The following is a 25425-nucleotide window of genomic DNA, read 5'->3' as shown; positions in this document are numbered from 1 at the left end:
CACCTTTTTACATCTAAAATGTACACTTAATCTTGCAAGATATCCTTTGTATAAATATCATTCCTTTTCACAAATTGTTACTAAGTCAGCTAAGACCACAATATATTTTTCTAGCTCAGAGTAAATGTCTAGAATGTCAACCCTAATTGGTCAAGTAATTAGTGTGTAAAAAAAATAATTCCTTTACCTTTAATTCTACTATTTTGTTCACTGGTAAATTGTGAATATCTCTTTTCCATACTATCTGTACTAATGTTTGAGGTTATACACATCATCATCAACATGTATATTGTTTCCATCTATCCTTGCTAGTCATAATATGACGTCAAGAACATTTTACATATAAAAAAATGTACTATTGTAAACCAATTTCATACTTAGAATATTTTTTGAGTAGCAAAAGCTAAGTATCTTTATTTTTGAGGTTTTCTACAAGTATGTTCATCATGTGTTTCCATTAATGAAAACAATTACATTTCTATGTATAACCAATTGTCAACACTTCTATATCCTCATCGCAAGGACAATAACTTTAGTTTATACCAAGCCCTCAAAATAATTCATTGAGTTGGCCTTGACACTTTATCAATTTACAATTATAATAGGACCTTATTAAGAAGAAAAACACATGCTACATTACATATTTTCATAATTTTATTATATCGTTAGCTTACATTCTTTACAAATATTTCACACATGCAACCTCAGACTTCATGCACTCACTAACATCATCAACAGAATGTCTTCAAGCTTTGTCTAACTATAGTCAACTAGATTAAATCCCTATTAGGAGATATAACCTGATTACTAGAAACCACTTCTCAAGAACTCTATCTGTAAACTATCTTCTATAAATCTCAAATAACTATTACTAGTCTTTGACTTTTTACATGACCACTTAGCCACATCGCTAGGGCACTTTGTAGAACATGTCCTCAGTTTCATGTGGTCTCATATTCAATCCTTGAATCATATGGTCTCTATCTCTATCTGATGCTTTATGAGTCTTCCTAGAATAAACAATGTGTTAACATCAATGACAAACACAATCATGATTACAACATGTAACCACTATAAAAATCTCTCAAGTGCTCCAACAATGCTAGGATACTCCCCCATAGGAATATCATCAGCATTCATTCTAACAATCTCCTCCTTTGGCATTGATGGAAACATAGATGAAAAACATCTAAGTACCATGAATACCAAATACAACTCCATTGCTATTGCTACTCTCATATTTTCAAAACATCTTCATCAATCAAATTTGAATATCTCTATAACCATTCTTCATCAATGCTACCACTCCCCCATTGATATACTTCCCTACTAACACACATATTTTCTCCATCTCATGGAAAAATCTCCCCCATTCTTAGGAAATGTTTTTCATGTATTCTCTCCCTTATTGATATCAGCGAAAAAGGCATCATTATGTCAATATTCTTCTCAATATCTTCAATCATCTCAAGTGTCCAGATATACTATTGAAATAACAATTACCTAGATTCCTTCATGATTTAGCTCAATCACAAATACTACCCCATAGAGGAAGCATCAACATTCAGTCCAAATAAATAGTAGTGCTTTGTACCACTAGACTGATGTACTCTCTACATCATCTATTCTAAAGTAGGTAGTGTCATACCCCTAACATACCTTGCAAATACTCAAAAATATACTTAGGTAAAGGTTTTGTAAATATATTTACAATCTAGTATTTTGTACTAACATATTTAGTCAAATCTCTTTCTCTACAACCTTCTCTCTCAAAACATGATACTTAATAGATATTTGTTCCATCTTAGAATGCAATTCATTATTCTTAGAAATACTTACTTTACTTGTGTTATCACAATGTATGACAACAGGGTCAATAAACTCAACTCCAATATCCTTCAACATCTATTTAATCCACATGATCTGATTACAATTGTTTGTTATTACTACATAATTTTCTTCTATTATTCTCTATGAGATACAATTGTGTTTCTTACTTGTCCAAGACTTGTGCTCTTTTTGTCATCCATATTGCCCTCCAATCCACATCAATATATGTACATAGAGTAAAGACATTTAATTTATTAGACCACAACCCAAAATCAAGTGTACCTTTAAAATATCTAAAAATCCTCTTTGCTACTTCATAAAGTGCTTGCTTATGGTCATCTTGAAATCTTGAAACAATGACAACTACATTATCTATGTCTAGTCTAGTATGATTCAAATATTGCAAACCTCCAATCATATATCTGTACTTCTTTTGCTCAATGGTAGGTGTCTCATCTTTTCTAGATAAGTTATAATGATTTACCATAGGCGTACCCATAGGCTTACAACTCTCTAAACAAAACCTCTTAATAAGTCTTTTAGATAATTAGTTTGAAAATGAAAACACCTTCATTTTTTTGCACAATCTACAAATCCAATAAGTACTTCATCTGACCAATCATGTTCATCTCAACTTCCTTCTTTATTTTATTAGAAAATACTTCACTTGCTTCATTATTTCCTCCAAATATTATATCATCCAAAAATACATTAATAATCATAAAACTATTCTCAATTTCTTTAAAATACCAATTACTATCTATAGTACCTTTAGAAAATCCCATTTTTTCCAAATATTTATCCAACCTTGCATACCAAGCTCTAGGTGCTTGCTTCAAACTATGTAGTGTTTTGATCAACTTGCAGACCATATCTCCTTGTGCTAAAGGAAATCTTTCAGGCTACTCAATATAAAATTCTTCTTCATGTTCACCATTTAGAAATGTTGACTTTACATCCATCTGATACACTTTGAATTTCTTGTTAGTTACATAAGCCAAAAATATTCTTATTGCTTCCATTCTAGAAACAAGTGCAAATATCTCCTCATAATCTATACATTCTTTTTGTGCATATCTTTTGCGTACCATTCTTGCTTTGTTTCTTATAACCTCACCTTGTTCATTCATTTTATTTCTAAAAACCCATTTAATTCCTATAATGTTCTTGTCTATAGGTCTAGGAACTGATTCCCATATATTATTCTTCTCAATCTAATCTAACTCCTCTCTCATAGCTTGAATCCAAAACTCATCTTTTCTAGCTTCATCTATACTTTTAGGATCTACTTGAGAAATCAAACATAACTCTCCATGGACCATGTTTCTTGTCATAACTCCTCTATCTTTGCTTCCAATAATTTGTTCAATAGGGTGATTCTTTTAATGCGATCAGATTTCCACAATCCATCATAGTTATCTAAATCAGTTTCTAGCTTAGATTGTGTGGAGATTTTTACCATCAACGTTTTGAATCACACTACGTGATCCATCATTAGGATGAGAGAGCAAGAGATGTCAAACAAAGTAAATAGCAGATTTAGCAAAGACTCACCAAATAAAGGAGAATAGGAAAAAAAAGGAATGCACAAACCCTAAAGCTAAACCACATAATAATAAATATAAAAAACAAAACAAAATAATTGGGGTGAATGACTAAACAAAAGGACATCACACCAAAATAAGGTAAACAAGAATATAAAAGTAAAAATAAGATAACTAAGAATATGAATACTTATATAAGTTATATATATAAATAAATAAACATAAACTTATCCATGCATATATGTAATACACCTAATACATCTAATACACATAAATAAGTATATATTATATTTATAATATATACTTAATATATATATGTAATACATGTATTACATATAAATAAACATATATTATATTTATAATATATACTTTATATATATATATATTTTACTTGGCTACTCATCTGGCCAAGTTAATCTCCCCGTTGGTAGGTAATTCTGACTCCTTTGTTAAAGACTCAATCCACTTTGTCCATTTCATTAAGGACACCCATTTGGATAACAATGATGTCCTGGTAAGCTTTGACGTGGTCTTGCTATTCACCAAGGTTCCTATTCTTGATTCCATTGAGCTAGTTAAGTGCAAGACCAATGCAGAGATTGCTAGTTTGGTTGAGTTATGCCTTAGATCAACCTTTTTCTCCTTCCAAGGGGTCATCTACGAGCAAGTTGATGGAGTGGCCATGGGTTCCCCTCTCTCCCCTATCATTGCCAACCTTTACATGGAGCATTTTGAAGAGGTGGCCCTGCGTTCATTCCCTCTTCAGCCTAAGTGGTGGAAAAGATACGTTGATGATACTAATGTTTGTTGGCTTCATGGGTTGGACAAAATAGAAGAGTTCCACCAACACATCAACAACATAGCACCTTCTATTTCATTCAACAAGGAGCTTGAGTCTGGAAACCAATTACCATTCCTTGATGTTCTGCTCATCAAGAAGCCAAATGGCTCCCTTGGTCATCGTGTGTTTAGAAAGGCCACCCATTCTGACCTATTCATTCACTCATCCTCCCACCATCATCCTAGCCATAAATTGGGCATTCTTAAGACCCTGTCTTTGAGGGCCCATAGGATTTGTGATGATGATCACTTAAACCTTGAGCTTAACCATCTCCGCCAGGTCTTTAGGCTTAATGGCTATTCTTGAAGGCAAATTTCTAGGGCCCTCAAGCAAGCCAGGTCCCTCCACCTTGCCCCCTCAAATCCTAACCCTTTGCTTCTCCCCTCTCATGTCTTGCATGCCTCCCTCCCTTTTGTAGAAGGCATCTCCCAAAAATTTGCCAAGATCCTATCTAAAAATGGTTTGCGTGTTTCCTTCAAACCCCTCTCCAAGATCAAGAATCATGTCCCACCTGTCAAAGACCCTAGAGATATGTATTCCAACTCAGGGGTCTACAAAGTGGTATGCTCTTGTGGAGTACCCTATATAGGTGAAATAGGTCGCTCCTTCCACACTCGTATCAGAGAGCATGTGGCAAACATCAGGCACACTAGGGTTTACAAATCAGCATTAGCCAAACACTCTTTTTCTACCAAACATCACATATGTTTGGAGAATACGCAAATCATTTCCAATGAGGAAAACTATTTCAAAAGAAAGCTTAAAGAAGCCATCGAAATCAACAACCACCCCATCAACCTTAATTGTGATGATGGTTGGATCCTCAACCCCTCTTGGCTTCCCATGTTGTTCTCTAGGGACAGACATCCTCGTTGTTTGGGTTAGTTCCCCTTTCCCTCCTTCCCTCCTACTTGGCTGCTCTACCTTGCCTTGTTTCTTGTCATTTTTCCTCTTTTCCTTCCTTCTTGGGTTCTCTCCCATGCCTTGTTTCTGGTCTTCTCTCCCCTCCTCCTCTTGGAAAGTGTGTTGCACTCTCTGCCTCTCTCTTTCACCCTATTCGTTGCTCTCTTGTCCTAGGTTCTCCTTTAAGTGTTCTTCCTTTCCTTTTGTGTCTTTTCGTTTTCATTTTCTTTCTTTATTTTTATTGTTGTCCTAATGTTAGGCTTACATGCGCACACACTTACACACTTTTATGTGTGTGTGGGTGTCTATATATATATATGTTCTTGCATTTTATTGCTGTCACTTACTCTATTACTTTTCTTTAGAGGTTTATTTCTCTTATATAGATAGGCTCATGTATCTTTTTGTTTCTATTCTTTTCTTTGTCGTCTGTGTGCAATGTTGGGTGCATATATTCATATAGGTGCAGGTATGTATGTATATATATCTGTAGGTTTACATATCTATACATGCATACTCGTATATGTGTGTGTGTGTGTGTGTGTGTGTGTCGTGTACTTTGTTTGACTTATTTGCAAATTATTCAAGCATATTTTTAAGATATATTTTATTTTTTGCTCACTTGAATATTTCATTCATATTCAAGTATATAGTTTACATACTATTTATATGTTTAACATATACTTATTTATGCTTATGGCATATATGTATATATCATAAACATATTTTTATTTGTATTATAGATAAGTAGATTAGTAGATAAGTACATATATATCACAGTAAAAAATATATGTCCATACCACATATATATATATATATATATATATATATATATGCTTATTTTGATACGTAATATGTGTATTTCATATATGTATTAAGTATATATTATAAATATAATATATGCTTAGTTATATGTATTAGGTGTATTGCATATATAAGTATATATCATAAACTTATCTTTAGTTTTTGTTATATAGTTAAGTAGATTAGTAGATTAGTTCTTATACACACACACACACACACACACACACACACACACACACACACACATACTTATATATATAATATATGCTTATTTATAGGTAATGCGTGTATTGCATATATATATTATAAATATAATATATGCTTATTTATATGTAATACGTGTATTACATATATGTCTTAAGTATATATTATAAATATAATATATACTTATTTATATGTATTAGATGTATTAGGTGTATTACATATATGCATGGATAAGTTTATGTTTATATATATATATATATATATATATATATATATATATATATATATATATATATATATATATATATATATATATATATATATATATATATATATATATATATATATATATATATATATATATATATATATATATATATATATATATATATATATATTCATATTCTTGGTTATCTTATTTTTACTTTTATATTCTTGTTTACCTTATTCTGGTGTGATGTCCTTTTGTTTAGTCATTCACCCCAATTGTTTTGTTTTGTTTTTTATATTTATTATTATGTGGTTCAGCTTTGGGGTTTGTGCATTCCTTTTTTTTTCCCCTATTCTCCTTTATTTGGTGAGTCTTTGCTAAATTTGCTACTTACTTTGTTTGACATCTCTTGCTCTCTCATCCTGATGATGGGTCACATAGTGTGATTTGAAACGTTGATGGTAAAAATCTCCACACAATCTAAGCCAGAAACTAATTTACATAAGGATGATTCTTTGTCAAATTCTTATTTGACGTTACTATTTCAACTCTTTCTTCTGGTCTACATTTAGATCTTGGTTCCTCTCTTTGTTCAATAAATTGGATCTCATTCTATAAATCATTGCTAGTTTCATAAAAAAAATCAATATTTTCTTGGTTAGCCTTAGGATTATCTTCTTCATCAAAATCATAATCAATCATCATTTCTTGAACTTCAAACTTCTCATCCACTTTTACATTTTCACTTTCAATAATAGTCTTAGTCCTCTGATTAAAACATCTATAAGCTTAACTTTTCAATGAAAAACTAAGGAATATACGTTGATCACTTCTTGAATCAAACTTTCCAATATAATCATCTCTCTTGATGTAACATTTTCTTCCAAAAATTCTAAAATACTTCACTGATGGTGTATGTCAAAACCATAATTTGTAAGGATTCTTTTGTACCATGTTCATTGTATACATTATTTAATTAACCACTTCTCTCCAAAATGGCTTTGATACATCATTTTCAAACATCATATCTCTTACTACTTTTTAACAAAACTATTTATTCTCTCAACTATTCCATTATGCTTAGTTGTTTTAGGGGCTAAAAACTATCTCTTAATATTGTTCACTTCACAAAAATTGTTAAACTCATTTGAGGTAAATTATACACCTCTATGAGATCTTAAACACTTAATCTTCAATCCAGAATCATTTTCAACTTTTTTCTTAAACACTTTAGACTCCTCAAATGCTTTAGATTTTTGTTTAGGTAATACTACCTACATCATCCTAATAAAATCATCAACATGAATCATCAAGTAGCTTTCATCATAGAAATATCTTATCTTTGTAAGGCCACTTAACTCTATTTGAACAATCTCCAACTTTGTTTTTGTAGTGAAATTCTTGATAGGAAAAGAGTTTTTCTTCTATTTAGCCATTAGAGAAGGTTTTTTAATTTAGATTTGCAAACCTAGGTCTTGTAGGTCTCATCTTGTAAACCCTAGTTGGTTAAATTGTTGTAGGGTGGAAAATTGCAATCTGATCTACAATTGCATAGGATTTTAAGATGGTTCATGGTAGGAGAGATACAAATTCAGGATTAGTTGATATGTTAAGTTAGATTTTTGTTGGGTTAGATTTTGTTCAGACAACCCAATGCCAAATAAGCTATCTTGATGATGTTAGTGATGATGAAGTTGATGAAGTGCATAATGAGGTTGCACCTATACCATTCATGGATCATGGAGATGAAAGTTTTTTGAATCCATTAGCATGCTTGAATTATAGACCATAATTTAACCCTCTTAAGTATAATGGAAGGGTAGATTTAGATGAGTTTATGGATTGGATCACTGAGATGGAGAGATACTTTGAGTATGAAAGCATAACATATGAGAATAAAGTGAAAATAGCAAGCACAAAGATGAAAGATCATGCCTCCTTGTGCTAGGAGAATTTACAACAAGATAGGTAGAAGAGAGCTAAAAATATAATGAAGGTATGTGATAAGATGGTGAACAAGTCAAAAGGAAAGTTTATTCCTTGTGATTACCAGATTTACATAGTTAGGAGAATGAAAAGTTTGAAGTAGAAAGATAGTTGTATGAAGGAATACACTAAAGAATTTTTAGATTGGATATCAGATTTGGACATACTGAAGATGAAGTGGAAAGATTTGCAAGGTACCTAAATAAATTGAGGATTTATATACAAGAGGAGATCAGTCTAGTCATCATGGAAAGCATTGAGGAAGCTTATCTATTTTCCTTGAAATCTCAACAAAGATTGAATAAAAGACATGAGTAAAGACAAAGGCAAATAGGTGAGAAATTCCCTAGGGGAAGAGGAAGATCCTATGGTGAAAATAGTAGATCTCATTAGTTTGGATATCAAGATCTAGAGATATTGAAGATGAAGTGGAAAGAGTTGTGAGGTACCTAAAAGAACTAATTTCTATACAAGAGGAGATCGGTCTAGTCAACATGGAAAGCATTAAGGAACCTTATTTATTTTCCTTGAAATCTTAAGAGAGATTGAATAAAATACATGAGTAAAGATAAAGAAGAATAGGTGATAGATTCCATAGGGGAAGAGGAAGATCCTATGGTGAAAATAGTAGATCTCACCAGGAAAGGACAAATTGCAACAAAAGAAAAATCTAGTGGAAAATTCAAGAAAAAGTAAAGACCAAGACAAAATGTAAAAGCTCATCCCAAGATAGAGGTAATTGTTACCAAGGTGCCTATAATAGAGGAGGATTCCAAGGAACTTGTTCCAGTTGTGGTAAAGAAGGACATAGATCATTTGCATGTAAGAACCTAGGTAAGAAAGTTGGTAGTAGTAGAAATTCTTTGATGCATGAAGAATGATTGAGTGCACTTGAGAAGGAAAGTAACTTGATGGTTCGAGGAGTGCTATGGAGTGAGAAGTCTAAAGATGATTCTATAAATAAAAAAAATGTTCAAGACTAGATGTAGAGTTGCAAATAAAGTTTGGAAGGTAATCATTGACATTGGTGTTCAAATAATTTGGCCTCTTAGGAGATGGTTTGAAAATTGCATTTGAAAAATTTGAAGCACCATAAATGCTATCATATTTCATGGATCAAGGATGAGCATATGCTGATGGTAAGTGAACAATGTTTTGTGAATCTAAAAATTTGGAAATTACTACGATAAGGTGTTGGGTGATATTATGCCTATGGATTATTTTCATATTCTATTGGGTAGACCTTGGCAATATAGTAGACATGTTGTATAAAATGAAAGATTGGATAAATATACTATTTGGGTTGATGGGAAGAAAAAAATATTGATACTTTTTATTGAAGAATCTATTGGTGAGATATCCATTTGTCAAAGTTTGTTTGATGGAAGGGGGATAATTTGTTGAGGACTTGAAGAATAATGATGTTTGTTTTTCTATAATTCCTAAAAAATCAAGGGAAGGAATAGAAGATTGAGATCCAACAAAAAACTGAATAATTTCCCATTGAGTGTAAAGAGATCATTTTAGATAATGTACCTGATGGTTTACCACTAATGAGAGCCATAGTTGCTATATGGATTTGATTCCTAGAGCTGGTTTACTGAATGAAGAGATTAAGCGATAAGTTTAGGAAATGTTACAAAAAGGATTGATCAAAGAAAAATTGAGTTTGTGTATAATACTAGCTATATTGTTATCTAAGAAAATAGAGAATGGAGAATGTGTACCAATTCCCAAGCCATAAACAAGATAATAGTGAAGTATATGTTTCCTATATAGAGAATGGATGACATAGTGGATTTTTCAAGTGGAGAAAGATATTTTACGAAGATTGGCTTGAAGAGTGGGTATCATTAGATCATAATTAAAGAAGGTGATGAATGAAAGACTTCTTTTAAGACAAGAGAAGGTCTGTATGAGTGGTTGGTTATGGATTTTAGTTTAACTTATGTGCCAAGTACTTTTACAAAATTGACTACTGAATTCCTATAGGAATTCTTGGGTAAATTTGTGATTATGTGCTTGGACGACATTCTAATATTTAGCAAAACTAGAGACAAACATTTGTTGCACATTAGAAAGGTATTGCATAGATTGAAAGAGGAAAATTTGTTGATTAATTTGAAAAAACACACTTTCATGAAAGAACTTGTGTATCTAGGATTACTAATTTCAAATGATGGCAGAAGATGGATTCTGAGAAGGTTAAAGCAATTTTGGAGTAGCTTGCACCTAAGAATGTTATTAAGGTAAGATCATTTCATGATTTAGAAAGTTCTTACAAAAATGTTAATTCAATTTGCAAAGCTATGACTGAAACTATGAGATGAGATAAGAGAATATTCAACTGGACACATGGAGCTTATAAGAGTTATGATGCATTGACATAGAAGGTCGTTGATATCCTCTATTAGTTTTGTCTAATTTTGGTAAGGTATTTCAAGTTGAATGTGATGTAAGTGGTAGTGCAATAGGAGTTGTTATTGAGTAAAGAAGGTAAACATGTTGCTTTCTTTAATGAAAAGTTGAATGATGCAAAAATAAATTATTATGTGTATGATCAATAATTTTTTGCTATTGTTCAAGCCCTAAAGAAATGAAGACATTATTTAATGTCCAAGGAGTTTGTGTTGTATACTGATCATAAGGCTTTACAATATTTGGGTAGTCAGTATAAGTTGAATCAAAGATTTATGATATGAGTTGATAATTTACAGAGTTCCTTATTTATGATAAACATAAGAGTAGAGTGTCTAATTGATTTGCCAATGCATTAATCAAAAGAAGAAATCTGATGACTAAAATGAGGATTGAGATTCTTTGATTTGATAACATAAAGAAATTGTATCAAACTATCCCTAATTTTGTAATTCATGGAGGAAGTTCTCAACACCCACATCTGCACTTATTTTAGATCAACTGAGTATGTGGGAAGATTATTTCATTCAAGAAGGTATGTTGATCAATGTCATGCCCAAACTATGAGGGCAAGAACACAAATTTTTTTTTTGAATAATAATTAATAATTAAACATGCTCTAAGTTTGAAAAGATTGATTACAGTTTAAGAAAAGTTTCTCTACAAAATCCTTGGTTTAAAAACTTTTGTGGAGGAATACATCGTCAGGATTCTGAAGTACATTGTTATTGGGTTGATATAAATGTTTACTGATTCATTATTTCATTGCTTAAACAATCATGCAAAAATTGTTTTAGTAACAATCTAAAGAAGATTGGGTTTAGATTATTCGAATAACTTAAGCTATTAGGACACTAATTTAAACAAATTTTCAAAGGTACTATTAATACCAACATTTCATAAATCTCCAACTTAGCTTAATTTTCAACAAAAATTTTTAATCAAATATAAATTAAATCTAAACTAAATTTAATAATAATTTCATATTAAACTAATTTTATCTTGACTAACTAACTAAATCTATAGTTGATCTAATCATTCATAAAAGAACGTCCGATCTTTTAAATAGAACTTCACTTTAAGAATTTAATAAAATTTAAACTATCTAATATTAATAAGAAATATAAATGATCTTTAAACAAAATAACTATAACAAGTTCACAATTTTAAACTTAATTTAAATTAAATACTAAAACCACTTATCAAAACAAAACTTAATAATATTAAAACTAATAAACAAATTAACAATACATTTTTAAAAAAAACATAAACTAAACCTAACTAACTACCAACTACTTACCCTAAGACACCTACTCTACCCCTTATCACCCACATGGCCACTAGTCAGGTCGATTTGACCTCTCCCTACACCTCTTCCTAGGCCCCACGCAAAACCAAGCCTTCTCATAAAAAAAGTACGCAGGAGCATGGAGGAGGTGAAGACTTTGGTTTTTTTTAAACATACTCCAACTTGCAACTTTTAAAACAAAACCCAAAAGCTAAGTCAACCTCCAAATTTATGTCATGTCATGACATAGCCCTCTCCACACATCATCCCACGCAGCCCAAGGTTGAGGAAACGCAACCCAAGAGGTGGGCACGTGAACAGAGACAAGTAAGGGAGTTTAACAAAAAGGAGATGACCACCACAATTTATCTACCAACATAACTGTCACCTTCCCAAGCTGGCCGCTAGAAATGGAGGAGGATGGGGATGGGACAAGGTGGCAGGATGATGTCACCCTCCCATCAACCACTCTGACTTAAGACAAGACAAAAATACCCTTTTTAAAACAAGTTTAAATTGACGTCCAAAGAAGGTGATCATGCAATAAAGACTATAAAGATTATTAGGTGAAATTGATTGGAAAGGAGGCAATAAAGTGTATAGATATTAACTTTTTAAAATATATATATATATATATATATATATATATATATATATATATATATATATATATATATATATATATATATATATATATATATATATATAATTCAATTTTATGCATCAAGGAGATTTACACAAGATTTCTTTTATTTCTTTATTCTCTTAGGAAGGAATCTATTCAAGAATATGCTCTGTGGTCTTGGAAGGAATGAAATTTTCTCCTCATGCATTTTCCAGAGAGTTTTTACTCCTGGGAGTGCATATTTTTTTTTGAAGCAAAATTTTAACAAGGCATGATCATGTTATTTTATGCATTTCATTTATGTTACTAAGGATTTAATCAAATCTATTATTAACATTTTTCCTTTATACAAGCATGCCAATGCAAGGGAGTACATTAGGTATAGTCTCTCAGTCTCTTATTTAAACATGTATGTTTTATATTAATTCATCAAGGACATGGTATGAGTTCTAAATTCTTATTATTATTATTATTATTTATTTCAATAATACAACCTCTCAGTCCAATTGATCATATTTGAAGAACTTAGGAGGTGAATGATACTATACACATAATTGAAAAGGTGGTGGATTATTCTAATTCAAATTTGATTATAACCACCATGAAATTTATCAAGAAATGAAATATCTTTGATTTCGTAATATAGGGTTTGCTCTTGATTTGATCTCATCATAATACTTATACATCATATTTGAAAAATTTCATTCTATCATTTTGTTCTTCCTAACAATTTAAAAACTTGAAATATCACAATACATGACATTATCCGTTATTCTATTTTTCTTTCATGTGCAACCATATTAAATTTAATACACAATTAAATCACATGATAACCAAATATGCTCAACACCAATTTTATTGGCAAACCTGATTCAAAGGCTCAGCCGGGAAAGAATCAGGAAGAAAACCCAGCTTCGTTGCCATTTACAATAAGGTTTAAAATACAATTTACAATAGGATCTCAATCCCAAATTTCAACAATTAAATCAAATTTTTCCTCATGATCAACATCAAGGAATTTGTAATGTTTTCTGAATCTCATTTCAAGAACCATGGAGGAAACCAATATCTAATCGGGTGACAACCAAGCAGAACCAAAAGAAAATCAAACATGCATAATCATACATGGTTTACACAATAGGATTCACAATGAATCAAGACTAGGGAAAGGTGGATTCTTCCAACAGGAGAAGTCAAGCACAACACCAACTCGGATGCCCAATCGGAGCTAATAACCAAGAAATTTTGTTCTTCCATTTACACATGCCATATTCATACCAGGTTTGTGTTGAAAGGTAGGGGCCCATAACACCCTACCCTTTATCCCTCTTCTCATCCTGAGAAGAGACTCTACACTAGTTGGAGTCCAACTAAACAGACCTCTCCCTAAATTGGTCACTTCTGCCCTCTCCAAGGGCGAGTGATACCAAAACACCCATGCAATGAAAAAAACTCAAAATTGCAAACATAAACAAGAAAGGAAAACAACCAAAATGACATGATTTTCAAATCTTCCCAACATACCCACAACCATACAAACAGTGAAACAACAACAAGGTAACAAGAACATGAAACAAAACAAAAACTGAGTAAGGGAGATGAGGATTTCCTACCTTCACAAAGAGGTAATGGCAATGAACAAGTTTGAGTAGAGTATCCCTTTCCTTCTTTCAACCTTCAAGAATTCCTCTCTAAATGTAGAGATTGGGTAACAACCAACTAGTCCAAGGAAGGCCTCTAAATAAGCCTCCAACTCAACCACCCAAAAGGAGCAATAACTATTTCCACCCACTAGCCACTCTAGAAACTCCTAACTCAACCTACACTATGGTTAAACCCTAAGTGGAGATGAGGTGAGGTAACTCAAGATAACCATGATCAATTTTCGCACAAAGGCAAAAAGGGACTTTTTGAGCGACCTCAAAAGTCAAAAAAAGGGGCTTAGGGGTTGGAAAAGACCCCTAAGCCATACCCATACCCTTTGGTTAGAATAAAAACATGTTAAAAAGTCTTAGGAAAGAGGTTTAGAGTCAAATAAAATCTAGGAATAAAATAGGACTATCTAACTACTCTATCATGCAAAAAGGCACTAATCCAGATTAAGGGATGACTAACCTTGATTAAGAACCCAATAGAAAACTGACACTAACATAAACCAACTTGATCCAAAGGTTAAACAATTAACCCTAACAGCACACTGAAGCACATAAACATTTTACGAGTGTCAAGTGACACTGAAAGAACATAATTACGAACATTAACATTCACTGAACAAGGAAGATGCATACATACATCTCACAATACAAATATGTGAATTACGAACAACAAGGTTTTCAAATTTAGCACATAGAGATCAGTTCTGTTCCTTCGTAGGGTTTCTCGGCTAAAATATTTGCACACTCATTGCACACATCAGTAGTCCTGTAAAATCACATGTACATAAATGTATACATATTCAGAAATTCACATAAATTAAAACATACATCAATAAGGGTTTCTTTATCCTACTTAATTCTTAATCATTTAAAATCTCTTAAATCAAAGTCTCAATCCTACATTTACTGATTTCATCAACATACATATTCATGAACATTAAATGACAATCATCAAATATATCTGAAGTAACATCACACGACATGAAATAATAAAGTATGTTCTAAGCATCAGATAATGTCTCGACATCTCGAGTCGTGAATATCAAATAATAATAGTAATGCATCACTATGCTACGATGGGTCGGGGCAAGGCCTCACAATCAATAGGATTTAGATATGTATACTAAGGGGATCAATGAGAATTAATCTGATAAAAGAGAAGCATAGTAGTGGTTTGGCTAGACATTTTGGCATTGATAAGACATTGAATTTTCTCAAGAAAAGGAGCTCTTGGCCTCAACTATATAAGGATGTTTAGAAATTTGTGAAGAGTTTTGGAGTTTGTCAAGTTGCAAAATGAATAAGTTAGAATACTGGATTGTATGTACTAATTTTTGTTCCTAAGAAACCTTGGAGTGATATCAAGATAGATTTTGTTCTTGGCTTACGAAGGACTACAAGAGGTAATGATTCCATATTTATTATTTGTGATAGATTTTTGAAGATGGAACATTACATAACATGAAGGAAAAAAATAGATGAAATGCATGTAGTAGATCTTTTATTTAAAGAGATTGATAGATTGCATGAATTATAGAGGAGTATCATCTCTAATTTAGACAATAAGTTTGTGATGTAGGAGCATCCAAAGGTATAAGGGCAATCCTGTGTCACCCAAAAAATATACTTAGACTTAGTTTCTGTTTCATGTGTTTTCATTTTTGGATACCCATTTGGGTCAAATAAAGGTTCCAACTCTCACAGTTCCACTATCAGTGTGTTTGAAAATCTTGAAAAAATAGGAGCATGTAATTGGGCCATCATTTTGGTAAACTAGAAGGTGTGAATTGGCCAGATGAATGTAATCATGATTTAGAGCATTCCAGAAAAAGAATCAGGTCAATAGGCCACACGGTTTGAAAGTTATTGCAATTTTTTGGGTTTTGGAGACCTCCTAAGAATGCTTCAAAGTCAGGTTAGGGGCATTAAATGACCTTGAAAAGGGTCAAAAAATGGGGGACGAGCGAAGCTGGTCCATAGGGCTATAGAACACTTCAAGAGCTTTTCAGAAATGTAAACGGTTCGTCAATCAGAGCTACGGTTCAAAAGTTATGCCTCCCAGAAGTTCGGTTACCATTTTTGGATTCTTCTAGGTTTGCGCCGACTTCTACCATAGCTTTTGAAACCTTCTATTTGGTCGGTGGGTGCCTACTAGCACTTTCTAGAATGTACTCCTAGTCCTTAACCCTTTGGGGTCTATTTAAGGAGATTTTTGGCATTGTAAAAGGCAGTTCAGAGTGGAGTTTGGGAGGAGGTATTGAAAGGAGAAATTATCTCCAGATTTATGCTATTGTAAGCCCTTAGGGCATGTTTTGAAGTTTATTTTTTCTGTACTATTTGTACTATCTTATTTTTCAGTTAATACAATTTCCCTTTCCTGTTGTGTCCATTCTGTTCTTGGGTTGTGTCCCCATCAGTTTGTTGGTTATTTCTAGAAGACTTTATGGAAGAAGTTGGACACCAAGTTGGAGTATGGCTCTACATTTCATCCATAGGTTGATGGACAAACAAAATTTGTAAATAGGAGTTTGGGTAATTTGTTGAGATTCTTAGTTGGAGACAGACCAAGTAATTAGGATTTAGTATTGACACAAGTAGAGTTTTCATACAATAATTTAATGAAAGGAAGTACTAGTAAGCCACCTTTTCAAATTGTTACTGGCATGTAGCCTAGAGGTTTATCATATTTGAGGGATAGTAGTGGAGAAGAGAAGAGAAGTGCTAAAGGGGAAAAAATTGCTGAATTTTATGTAAAAATTGAATGAGGATGTGAAACAAAAGTTGTAGCACAATAATAAGAAATACAAGGATAATATAGATAAATCAAGGAGACATAAAATTTTTGAAGTTGGGATGAAGTAATGGTTCATTTGAAGAATGGAATATTTCCTATTGGAACATATAATAAGTTAAAAATGAAGAAATTTGTCCCTACAAGATATTGAAGAGGTTTGATTGTGGAAATACTTATGAAGTGGAGTTACCTGAGAACATGACATACCATCTACATTCAACATTACATATATGTATGAATACCATGGACCTAATGAAGAAATGACAGTACCAAGTGATTATCTAAGAAGCATTAAATGGAGAAAGTTGAACGAATTCTGGAATAGAGATTTGGTAGAAGCACAAGAGGAAAGGACTACATGGAATTTCTAGTTAAGTGGAAGAACATACTTGTTGAAGACACTATGCAAATTTCTCAACTTGAGTTGGATTCAATGTAGGTTGATCCTCTCATATTATTTGGGGAATCATTTCTTTTCAACCCTAAGTTTTTGATGTAGGAGTATCTTGGGTTTCTTTACAATCTTGTATCTTGATAGCTTGAGAGTTGTGCTTGGTTACCTTTTGTATGTAGCTTCTTGGTGTGCTCAATGGATAGTTTTGTCACTAATTTGTTTTGTTGTTGTTCTCACCAAGGTGGTTGGTTGTTCATGTCACAGAGTTGGCTTGTTGTCTTTTGTTCATGAGTTTTGGTGCTCAATTCCTTACATGATAGAGAGGTTTTGTGTTGGTTCTTCTTTCTAGGCTAATTAAACATGTAATTTGGATCATCTTTAAATAAAGGGAACTATCATTGGGAAGTGTGTGGAATTATTTGGGTTTTTTCTTTCTCCTATGTTCGATCGAGAAGATTGATAGAGAGTTATGTTATAGGGTTAGAGGTAATTTTTGAAAAGGAGAGAAAAGTTAAAGTCTAGAATCTAAAGATCATGGATCTCACATGTATGAAGAAAGATATGTAATTACTTCATTGTATCGGTTGTAACAGGAAGGCCTCACAACCCTACATGTATCAATTTTTTGAATGAATATATTAATCAAATTTGCATTGTGTTCTCTCCTACCCTTTGTTATTCCTTTGTTTGTGTTAAGCAGGCTTGTTGGGATACTTGAGTGAGCCTTTGGCCACATTATTCCTCCTTCCTTGATTCACATCTTCACGAGGAATAAATAACATGCCTTGAGATATTTTCTTTTTGAGGACAAGTAACTCATTTGACAACCTTTCTACTATAGGAATTGTCCTTGTGATGAAAGAAATTGAATTAGAAGAAAGATAGCTTTCTTCAAATCTGATTGCTTTAATTCGTATCTTTCTAGCAAGAATAAAATCATCTTCAATTTCTATGTAGCTACAAGAGTAGTTGGAGTTTCTCTCCCTAATAGAAAATTGACTTCAATAATTTAAGCATTGACAAAGAAATACTTTAAATATGCACTTGTAGGTTGAGAGACAACTAAAATTCTTCATGTTAATTTGTTGAAATGAGCTAAAAATTCACTCATAAGAATGTGAGATGGCATCTTCAACTAAGTGAGTTGGCCCAACAATGCATGAACATCTTCAAGAGGCTTGAAACTATCCTCAAACTTGTGTATGAGAGTAGCCCAGTTTGTGATAGTACATGGTGGCAAATGATAAAACCAATCAGAAAACATGCCTTGGAGATTTTTCACAAACAACCTTATAGACATTCCCTTATATCCCACACCTTGGACATTGCATGTAATGTAGAAAGAAACAATTGTTCATTAGGGTATTTTTGTCCACCGCCAAATAACTTGGGAAAGTTCATTCATAGGCCATGAGGAAGGACATGTAGAGGAAGAGATAGATTCAACAATCCTAAAGCATTTCTCCAAGATCCTTGGGTCATTTACATGTCCTTGGTAAACACTTGAAATAATTACAATGAGACATGAGTATGCTTCAAATTAGAGTGAGGCTTTCAAATGTGTCGTGTCCCCAATAGAGTCACCAAAAATTATTGGGTGGATATTTTGCAAATGAAAATTGTAAAAATTCCCTTGCAAAATAGGGTTACCAACTACATAGTCAAGGTCTCTCCTACCTTAAAGGTAAGGATCCCCCTTCCCACTGCTCCTTGGATCAACTCAAGGTAGGAAAGAAGTTTAGAGGTACTTTTAAAAGGTGTTACTAATATTATTTCCTTTTCTTTCAAGAAAGAATCCACTTATACGTGAAGTGTGTAATGGATAAGATGGACCTCTTAACTACACTTCTATCTCAAAATTGTGACCAGTGATACCAATAAACCCACAAAAACTCACAAGATGATTAAAAGTGTACTAAATTATATATATATATATATATATATATATATATATATATATATATATATATATATATATATATATATAAAAGAATAACTATGAAGCTCACAAACTCCTATGATATTCTTCAAAGGTAAATCCCTACTATTGGGTCACAAAAAACTCTAGAAGTAGATAATTTCTAAACTATTATCTTATAAGTTATTTTGGCTCACAAACATGAAAGTAACTTAATTTTAATAACCTTCATGAATATAAAATAGAAATATAAATTGCAGTCACAACTTCTAGTTTGTATCACAAAAATTGTTTCTAGTCACAACTTTGAATTCAATTTCTTCATGTACTCACTTTTCTCTAATACACACAAAAGATTACCATGAATTAAAGATAGTAAACACAAATTGCAATCTCATCTTCTAATTTGATCTACCACAATTTCTTCTAAAAATAGCTTCAAAAGAAATTTCTCTTATATTCACTTTTCTTTCAAATTTGTACAAGTCACGATTATGTTTGCAAAAAAATGGTAGAGGTCTCTTGCATATAAAAAAAGATGATTCTTTACAGTGAAGGGCACTTCTTTATATAGGTAGAGTGAGAAAAGAGGATTAAAATGTGGGAGAAACTCAACCACCTGGACTAAGTCAACAAAGAAAGAAGACTTATTCAATTGCATTATTGAATGCACATGTAATTGGGTTTCATGCAAATGGATTACACATAGCATGCCTTCTAAACTACACAGTTGAAAATGCACATAAACAAAATGAAGAAATTGTTGAATCTAAATGAACTAATTCTCTAGATTAACAAAAAAGGCTTTGAATTTGGTGGTGCAATTGTGGATGATCACGGGATTGGGAGTTCATGTATTCCATGCCACTTCATTCACTTTGATAACCGTTGTGTTGCATATTTTGATAGCCTCATGATTCTCTTTAATGAATTGCTAGTTGTCATTTGAAAATTGATGTAACCAAACCTTTCCCCATTCCATAGTTGAGAATTCTCCTTTTATAGATTTGCATATTCTAGAATTTCTAGCACTTTGAAAACCTTGTCAATTATGTCCAGAAATAAACTCAAAACAACTTTCCTATTGACATCTTTGACCCATTTTTTTGTTGAACTGACATGATTCCCACGTGAACTTAGGTTCAGCGAAAACATTGGGAAAGTGGAGACCAAATGAATATTGCTTCTTTTGATTCAAAGAATTTATCTTTACCTTTGGAAGGTGAAGATTCTTCTAACATATTTTGACTTAAAAATTTGGCTCTAACATGAAAATCCCAAAGAGTGGAAACATCTTCCAATGACATTGAATCCATAATGGTTTTAAGATTTGGACTATGATTTCATATGCATGGATGATAAGTGTTATATATGTGATTTAGACTTTTTGAATACTTAGATAGGGTGGAAATGATGCAGATAGTTGTTTTGGGCAAAAATGGCCAAAATTGGATTTTTCTAGGTGGATTGCACATTAGCAAAATATGGATTTTGGCTTGAATGACTATGAATGCAAGTTCTATCATTGGTCTCATGCAAGTGCCTTGTTTCTTGTCTAACCCTACTTTCTAGGCTGCTCTATTCAAGTTTGACAGTTTTTAACAAGGTGTGTTATTGTATATTGGCCACAGGGAAAAACCTTTATTTGGAGGTACCTAGTGCATGTTATTTTTGGATGGTATTGTTAGACAGGCATAGACTCACCACCCAATTCCCAGCATAAGCCATGCAACCTCTTTTACGAGCCCCTCCAAGCCTTAGAGTTATTGGGGCACTTTTTTTCTATGTCAAGCCTATTTTTTGTTGGTGCTTTCACATGCTTTGGAGGTTGATCATGAGTTTGGGAAGTAGAATTATTGGCTAGCTTGACATGGACTTTGACAACCACCTCTGATGCTTTAATTGCACATGTATTTGGGGATTCTTTGTTGAAGTTAGTGGGGCATGTTTCTTAAGGAAATGATAGGAGTTTTTAGCCTCGTTAATTTTCCCACAATCTTTGCTAATCATTGGCCCATGACCTGCATAAGGATTTCTTTGTAGGGGAAGCATTTTTTTACTTGGAGACATGGATATTTAGGAGGAATTGTGGTTTTTAGTTCACGTGGACCAAAGATTGGCATTCACTCCCTTTCCTTGGCTATTTTAATTCCACGTCCCCTCTTGGGCCCACTTAATCACCAATGTTCTTTAGCCTTATATTGTGGCGTTATGGAGTTCTTGGAAGTTTCAAGGTTTTATGAATTGTTTGGAATATTTACAAGAAGTTTTCATATATTTGGGGAACATTTTTCCAGATGCACATTTTGGCCACTAGTTTACTCTGGCACCAACCCCATATTTTTTGGCATTCTAGCTTTGTTTTGGTGTCATTTTTCAGTCTAGGTATATTTTCTGGCAAGGGTCATTTTTTAGGCTTTTTTTTGCCTCAACAACCATTTGACCATCAAATTTGGGCTCGTCACCTACTAATTTCAACATTGCATTAGCACTCAAGTCATCCCTTCTAGCTCTACTTGGACCCACCTTTGGGTTTTTGCTCATATCTCAGGCATACAGACTCTTTTTTCCATAAAAAAGATATCATCAAAAAGTTGGTTCTGATCTCATTCTATTGTTACAAGTATTTTTTAGTTTTCATACTTTTGTGATGGATTTTTTGATGTCTAAGTCAGGATTTTTTTTTGCACTTTGAGAGATATCTTGAGCATCTGATCTTTGGTTTGTAAATTCTTTATATTGTTGGAAAGGTCTTCAGATCTCTTTGCATTGATGCTAGTTTTTTTTCTAGATTATACTCCAAGCACATTCTATTAAGTTTTTTTGCATTTTTTCATTCTAGTGGAGATCTTGGTTGTTATAGGTCTAGGGATCAATTTTGTTGCATCAGATGATTCGTCATGGGTTTTATTATCTATTGTATTGGCCTTATATCTTTTCTAGTCTTTATAGACATCATTGTTATGCATTTTTACAAACACACTAAGATAAATTGTCATATTGATTATGTCTTTTCATTTCAATTGTTTTATCTTGTTTTGTCTTTTGATTCGAGTAGTGTCATCTGAGGAAACTCATGTAGATTACTCTATTTTGGGGATCTACCATATCTTGTGCCTTATTGTATATGCACTACTCTGGTTAAAGTGACATGGGGGTTGAAATTTCTCCTTTGTTTTCCATCCTCCTTTGTCAATAAGTATTACGTCCATGACATTGGTCTCATGACGTGTTTGAGATTGATTACCTTTGTACACAGATATGTATTCTTTTGTGCATATTGATTTTGGTTCCTTGACATGCACTTCTATTGGCCCACTTTTCTAGTTTCTTGTCACCTCACCCTTGTCTGCATAAGGTGGGGTTCTTCTCTTGTTTCTTATGCTTCCTTGGTTTGATGGAGTGAGTTATGTATTCAATATTTTCCTATGCACTAGGCGGATGCAATGGCTAGGTACCTATGCATTTCAATGAGATGGATCATTTACCTTATAGACACTTTTCTTTTTCTTCCTACTTTGGTCACAACCTTCCATGTTTGATTGATTAGCTCTTCATTCTTTAATGTTTCATGCCATCTATATCTTCAAGTTCATTTGTTTCCCTTTGTATGCCTCTTTATCTAAGTAGTGTCTTCAAAGAGTACTCATGCAAATTATAGTCTTCTCTACTTGATCAAGTTCTATTTTAGTGAAAGTTCTTCATATCAACAATCACTTTTCGATAGAGCTTTGCAACTTCTACATGCTTTAGTGGTGTTCCACATGATCATTCTTTTTTTCTATCTTCATGGGCATTCTCTAGTTTGGAGGCTTCTTTAGTTCTTCATTGGTTCTTTCAACATTTTTTCCATCTCTTCTTCGAGTAGGGTTTTTCCCATGTGGTTTTATCTATTTCTCCTCTTTACAAAGATTTGGTTGTGCTTAGGTACCTCACTATACCTTGTTTAAATAATAGTTTCTTGGTTTTTAGCTACTACCTAAGTTTATCTTAAGGAGGGGTGTCAGAGTAATTAAATATTTTCTAAATAACTCTATTTTACTTTAGCTAAACTTTAGACATATAATAGTTAATTCTTTTATTAATAATTTTAATGCGACCTAGGTTTTACCTTTTAGGGTTTCTAATCTCCTTATAAGGATGATCTCTTTTTGTAAACATTCATTCACTTTTGATAATAGAAATTTATATTTTTTCTTATCAAGAATGTCTCATCCATGGATCTAGGAATTCCAACCTCCATAGCTTTTACTTTTTTGCTTCTCTCTTTCTGTGATAGGTGTTTGCATGTAGGTGATTCTTTGGAGCTATGGTGTTGATATTTCATCAACTTCAACAATAATTGCCCTTTCAAATGGAGACCACACTTCTCCAAGTTTTTTTCATATTTGAAAAAATCTCTTCAAAGGTGAATTAGGGTTTGTAGAGGCAAACATATGTGCACGAAAGTGAATCAAATGTGTTTTTAAATGATCCTTCCTTCAAATGACTAAGGAAAATGCACTTTTGAAAGTGTTTTAATTTATATGCATAGATCGAGCTTTCCTAGCCTCTATACATGTCAAAATTCTGCCTAAATACCCAAAACAAGGTTTACCAAAGCAAACACATATTTTAAAATATGCAAAGGAGTATTACATGAATGCATTACATGTTTAAAATATGATGCATTTGTAAAGACAATGCACTCATAACTTGGACACCGAATGGAGAGAAAAGATTATGTTTAAATGTGAACTTGTGGTGAAAGATCGAGCTTTACAAGCTCATTTACATATTTAAAATAACCTCTCTAATGCAAATCATGGTTCAAAATGCATGTTACATGTTGCATATTTGACTTCCTATGAAAATCATGGTTTAGTTGGTGCTTTACATGTTTGAAAAACAAGAGAAAAAGGCAAATTGTGGCTCATGAGATCATTTACATGTTATATATTTTCCTTCATAAGAAAATCCCCTTTCTCCAAGACATTTGCATGTTTCAATTTGCATGTAAGAAAGAAAATTGTGGTTTACAAAGTGAAATGCATATTTTAAAAATGCATGTAAAACCATCCAAACAACTTGTTTTGATGAGAAAAAAATAGTTTTGCAAGCCAAGTTATTGTTTAGGAAACCATTTACATATTGTATATTCAAAAACATAAACATGTAACATGCAATGTCTAATCGACCCAAAAAATTGTGATTTGCTTACTTTTGTCAGAAAATACAAGCAAAAATAGGATTTTGTGGATGAAATTACACATGCATGACACTTGCATAACTTAAAGTTATAATTTAGCACATGTTTATTTATTCACTTAAGTGAATCTCACTTAATAGGGTCTATTACATATTTACACTAAAGATTTTACATGTCATGTAAATATTTTGAAAAAGTGAGCTTTTTGCTTAAATAACTTAAGTTAAAACATTAAAGTACAACTCAACATTAAAATAGATAATAAAACAATAACTAAATAACTTAAATCACTTAAGTTATGACTTAAAATATCAAAGAGTGCAACATAAGATCAAAGTATAAGGTCCAACATTTTAAATAGGCATTGGGGGCTCTAAACCTCACTTACAAATGCACTTAAACCTTAATAACTTTTTACTAACAACTCTTATTAAGTCCCAAGATGGATTTAAATGAGGGAGTGACTAAAAGAAAGATATTGAAAGAAACAAAAATACAAAATCAATCCAAATAAACACTCTAAAATGTGTAAAAAAGGACTTTGAAGGTCTCAAAAATCAAGTATAGGTTAACAAATTGAAAAAACAAAAAGGACTTGATGTAAATGTTTAGTAAAAGGACTCATTATATGGATTGGAGATAATTGATTAATATTTATTTTTTCCAATCGAATAGTGAGTTGTCTTAGACAAATATGAAACTTAATTGGAATATTTTTATAGTGTTGCCTTCATTTTATGATGACAACATGAAGGACAATACGGACAATTGGTAGGAAAGTAAACAAGAAATGTATGTCTTTGAGTAGGGATCTCTTATTGT

Source organism: Cupressus sempervirens, chromosome 4, assembly GCF_028749045.1.
Source record: "Cupressus sempervirens isolate cs-2001-9-10 chromosome 4, ASM2874904v1, whole genome shotgun sequence".
Lineage (NCBI taxonomy): Eukaryota > Viridiplantae > Streptophyta > Pinopsida > Cupressales > Cupressaceae > Cupressus > Cupressus sempervirens.
This window is presented reverse-complemented; position numbering follows the sequence as displayed.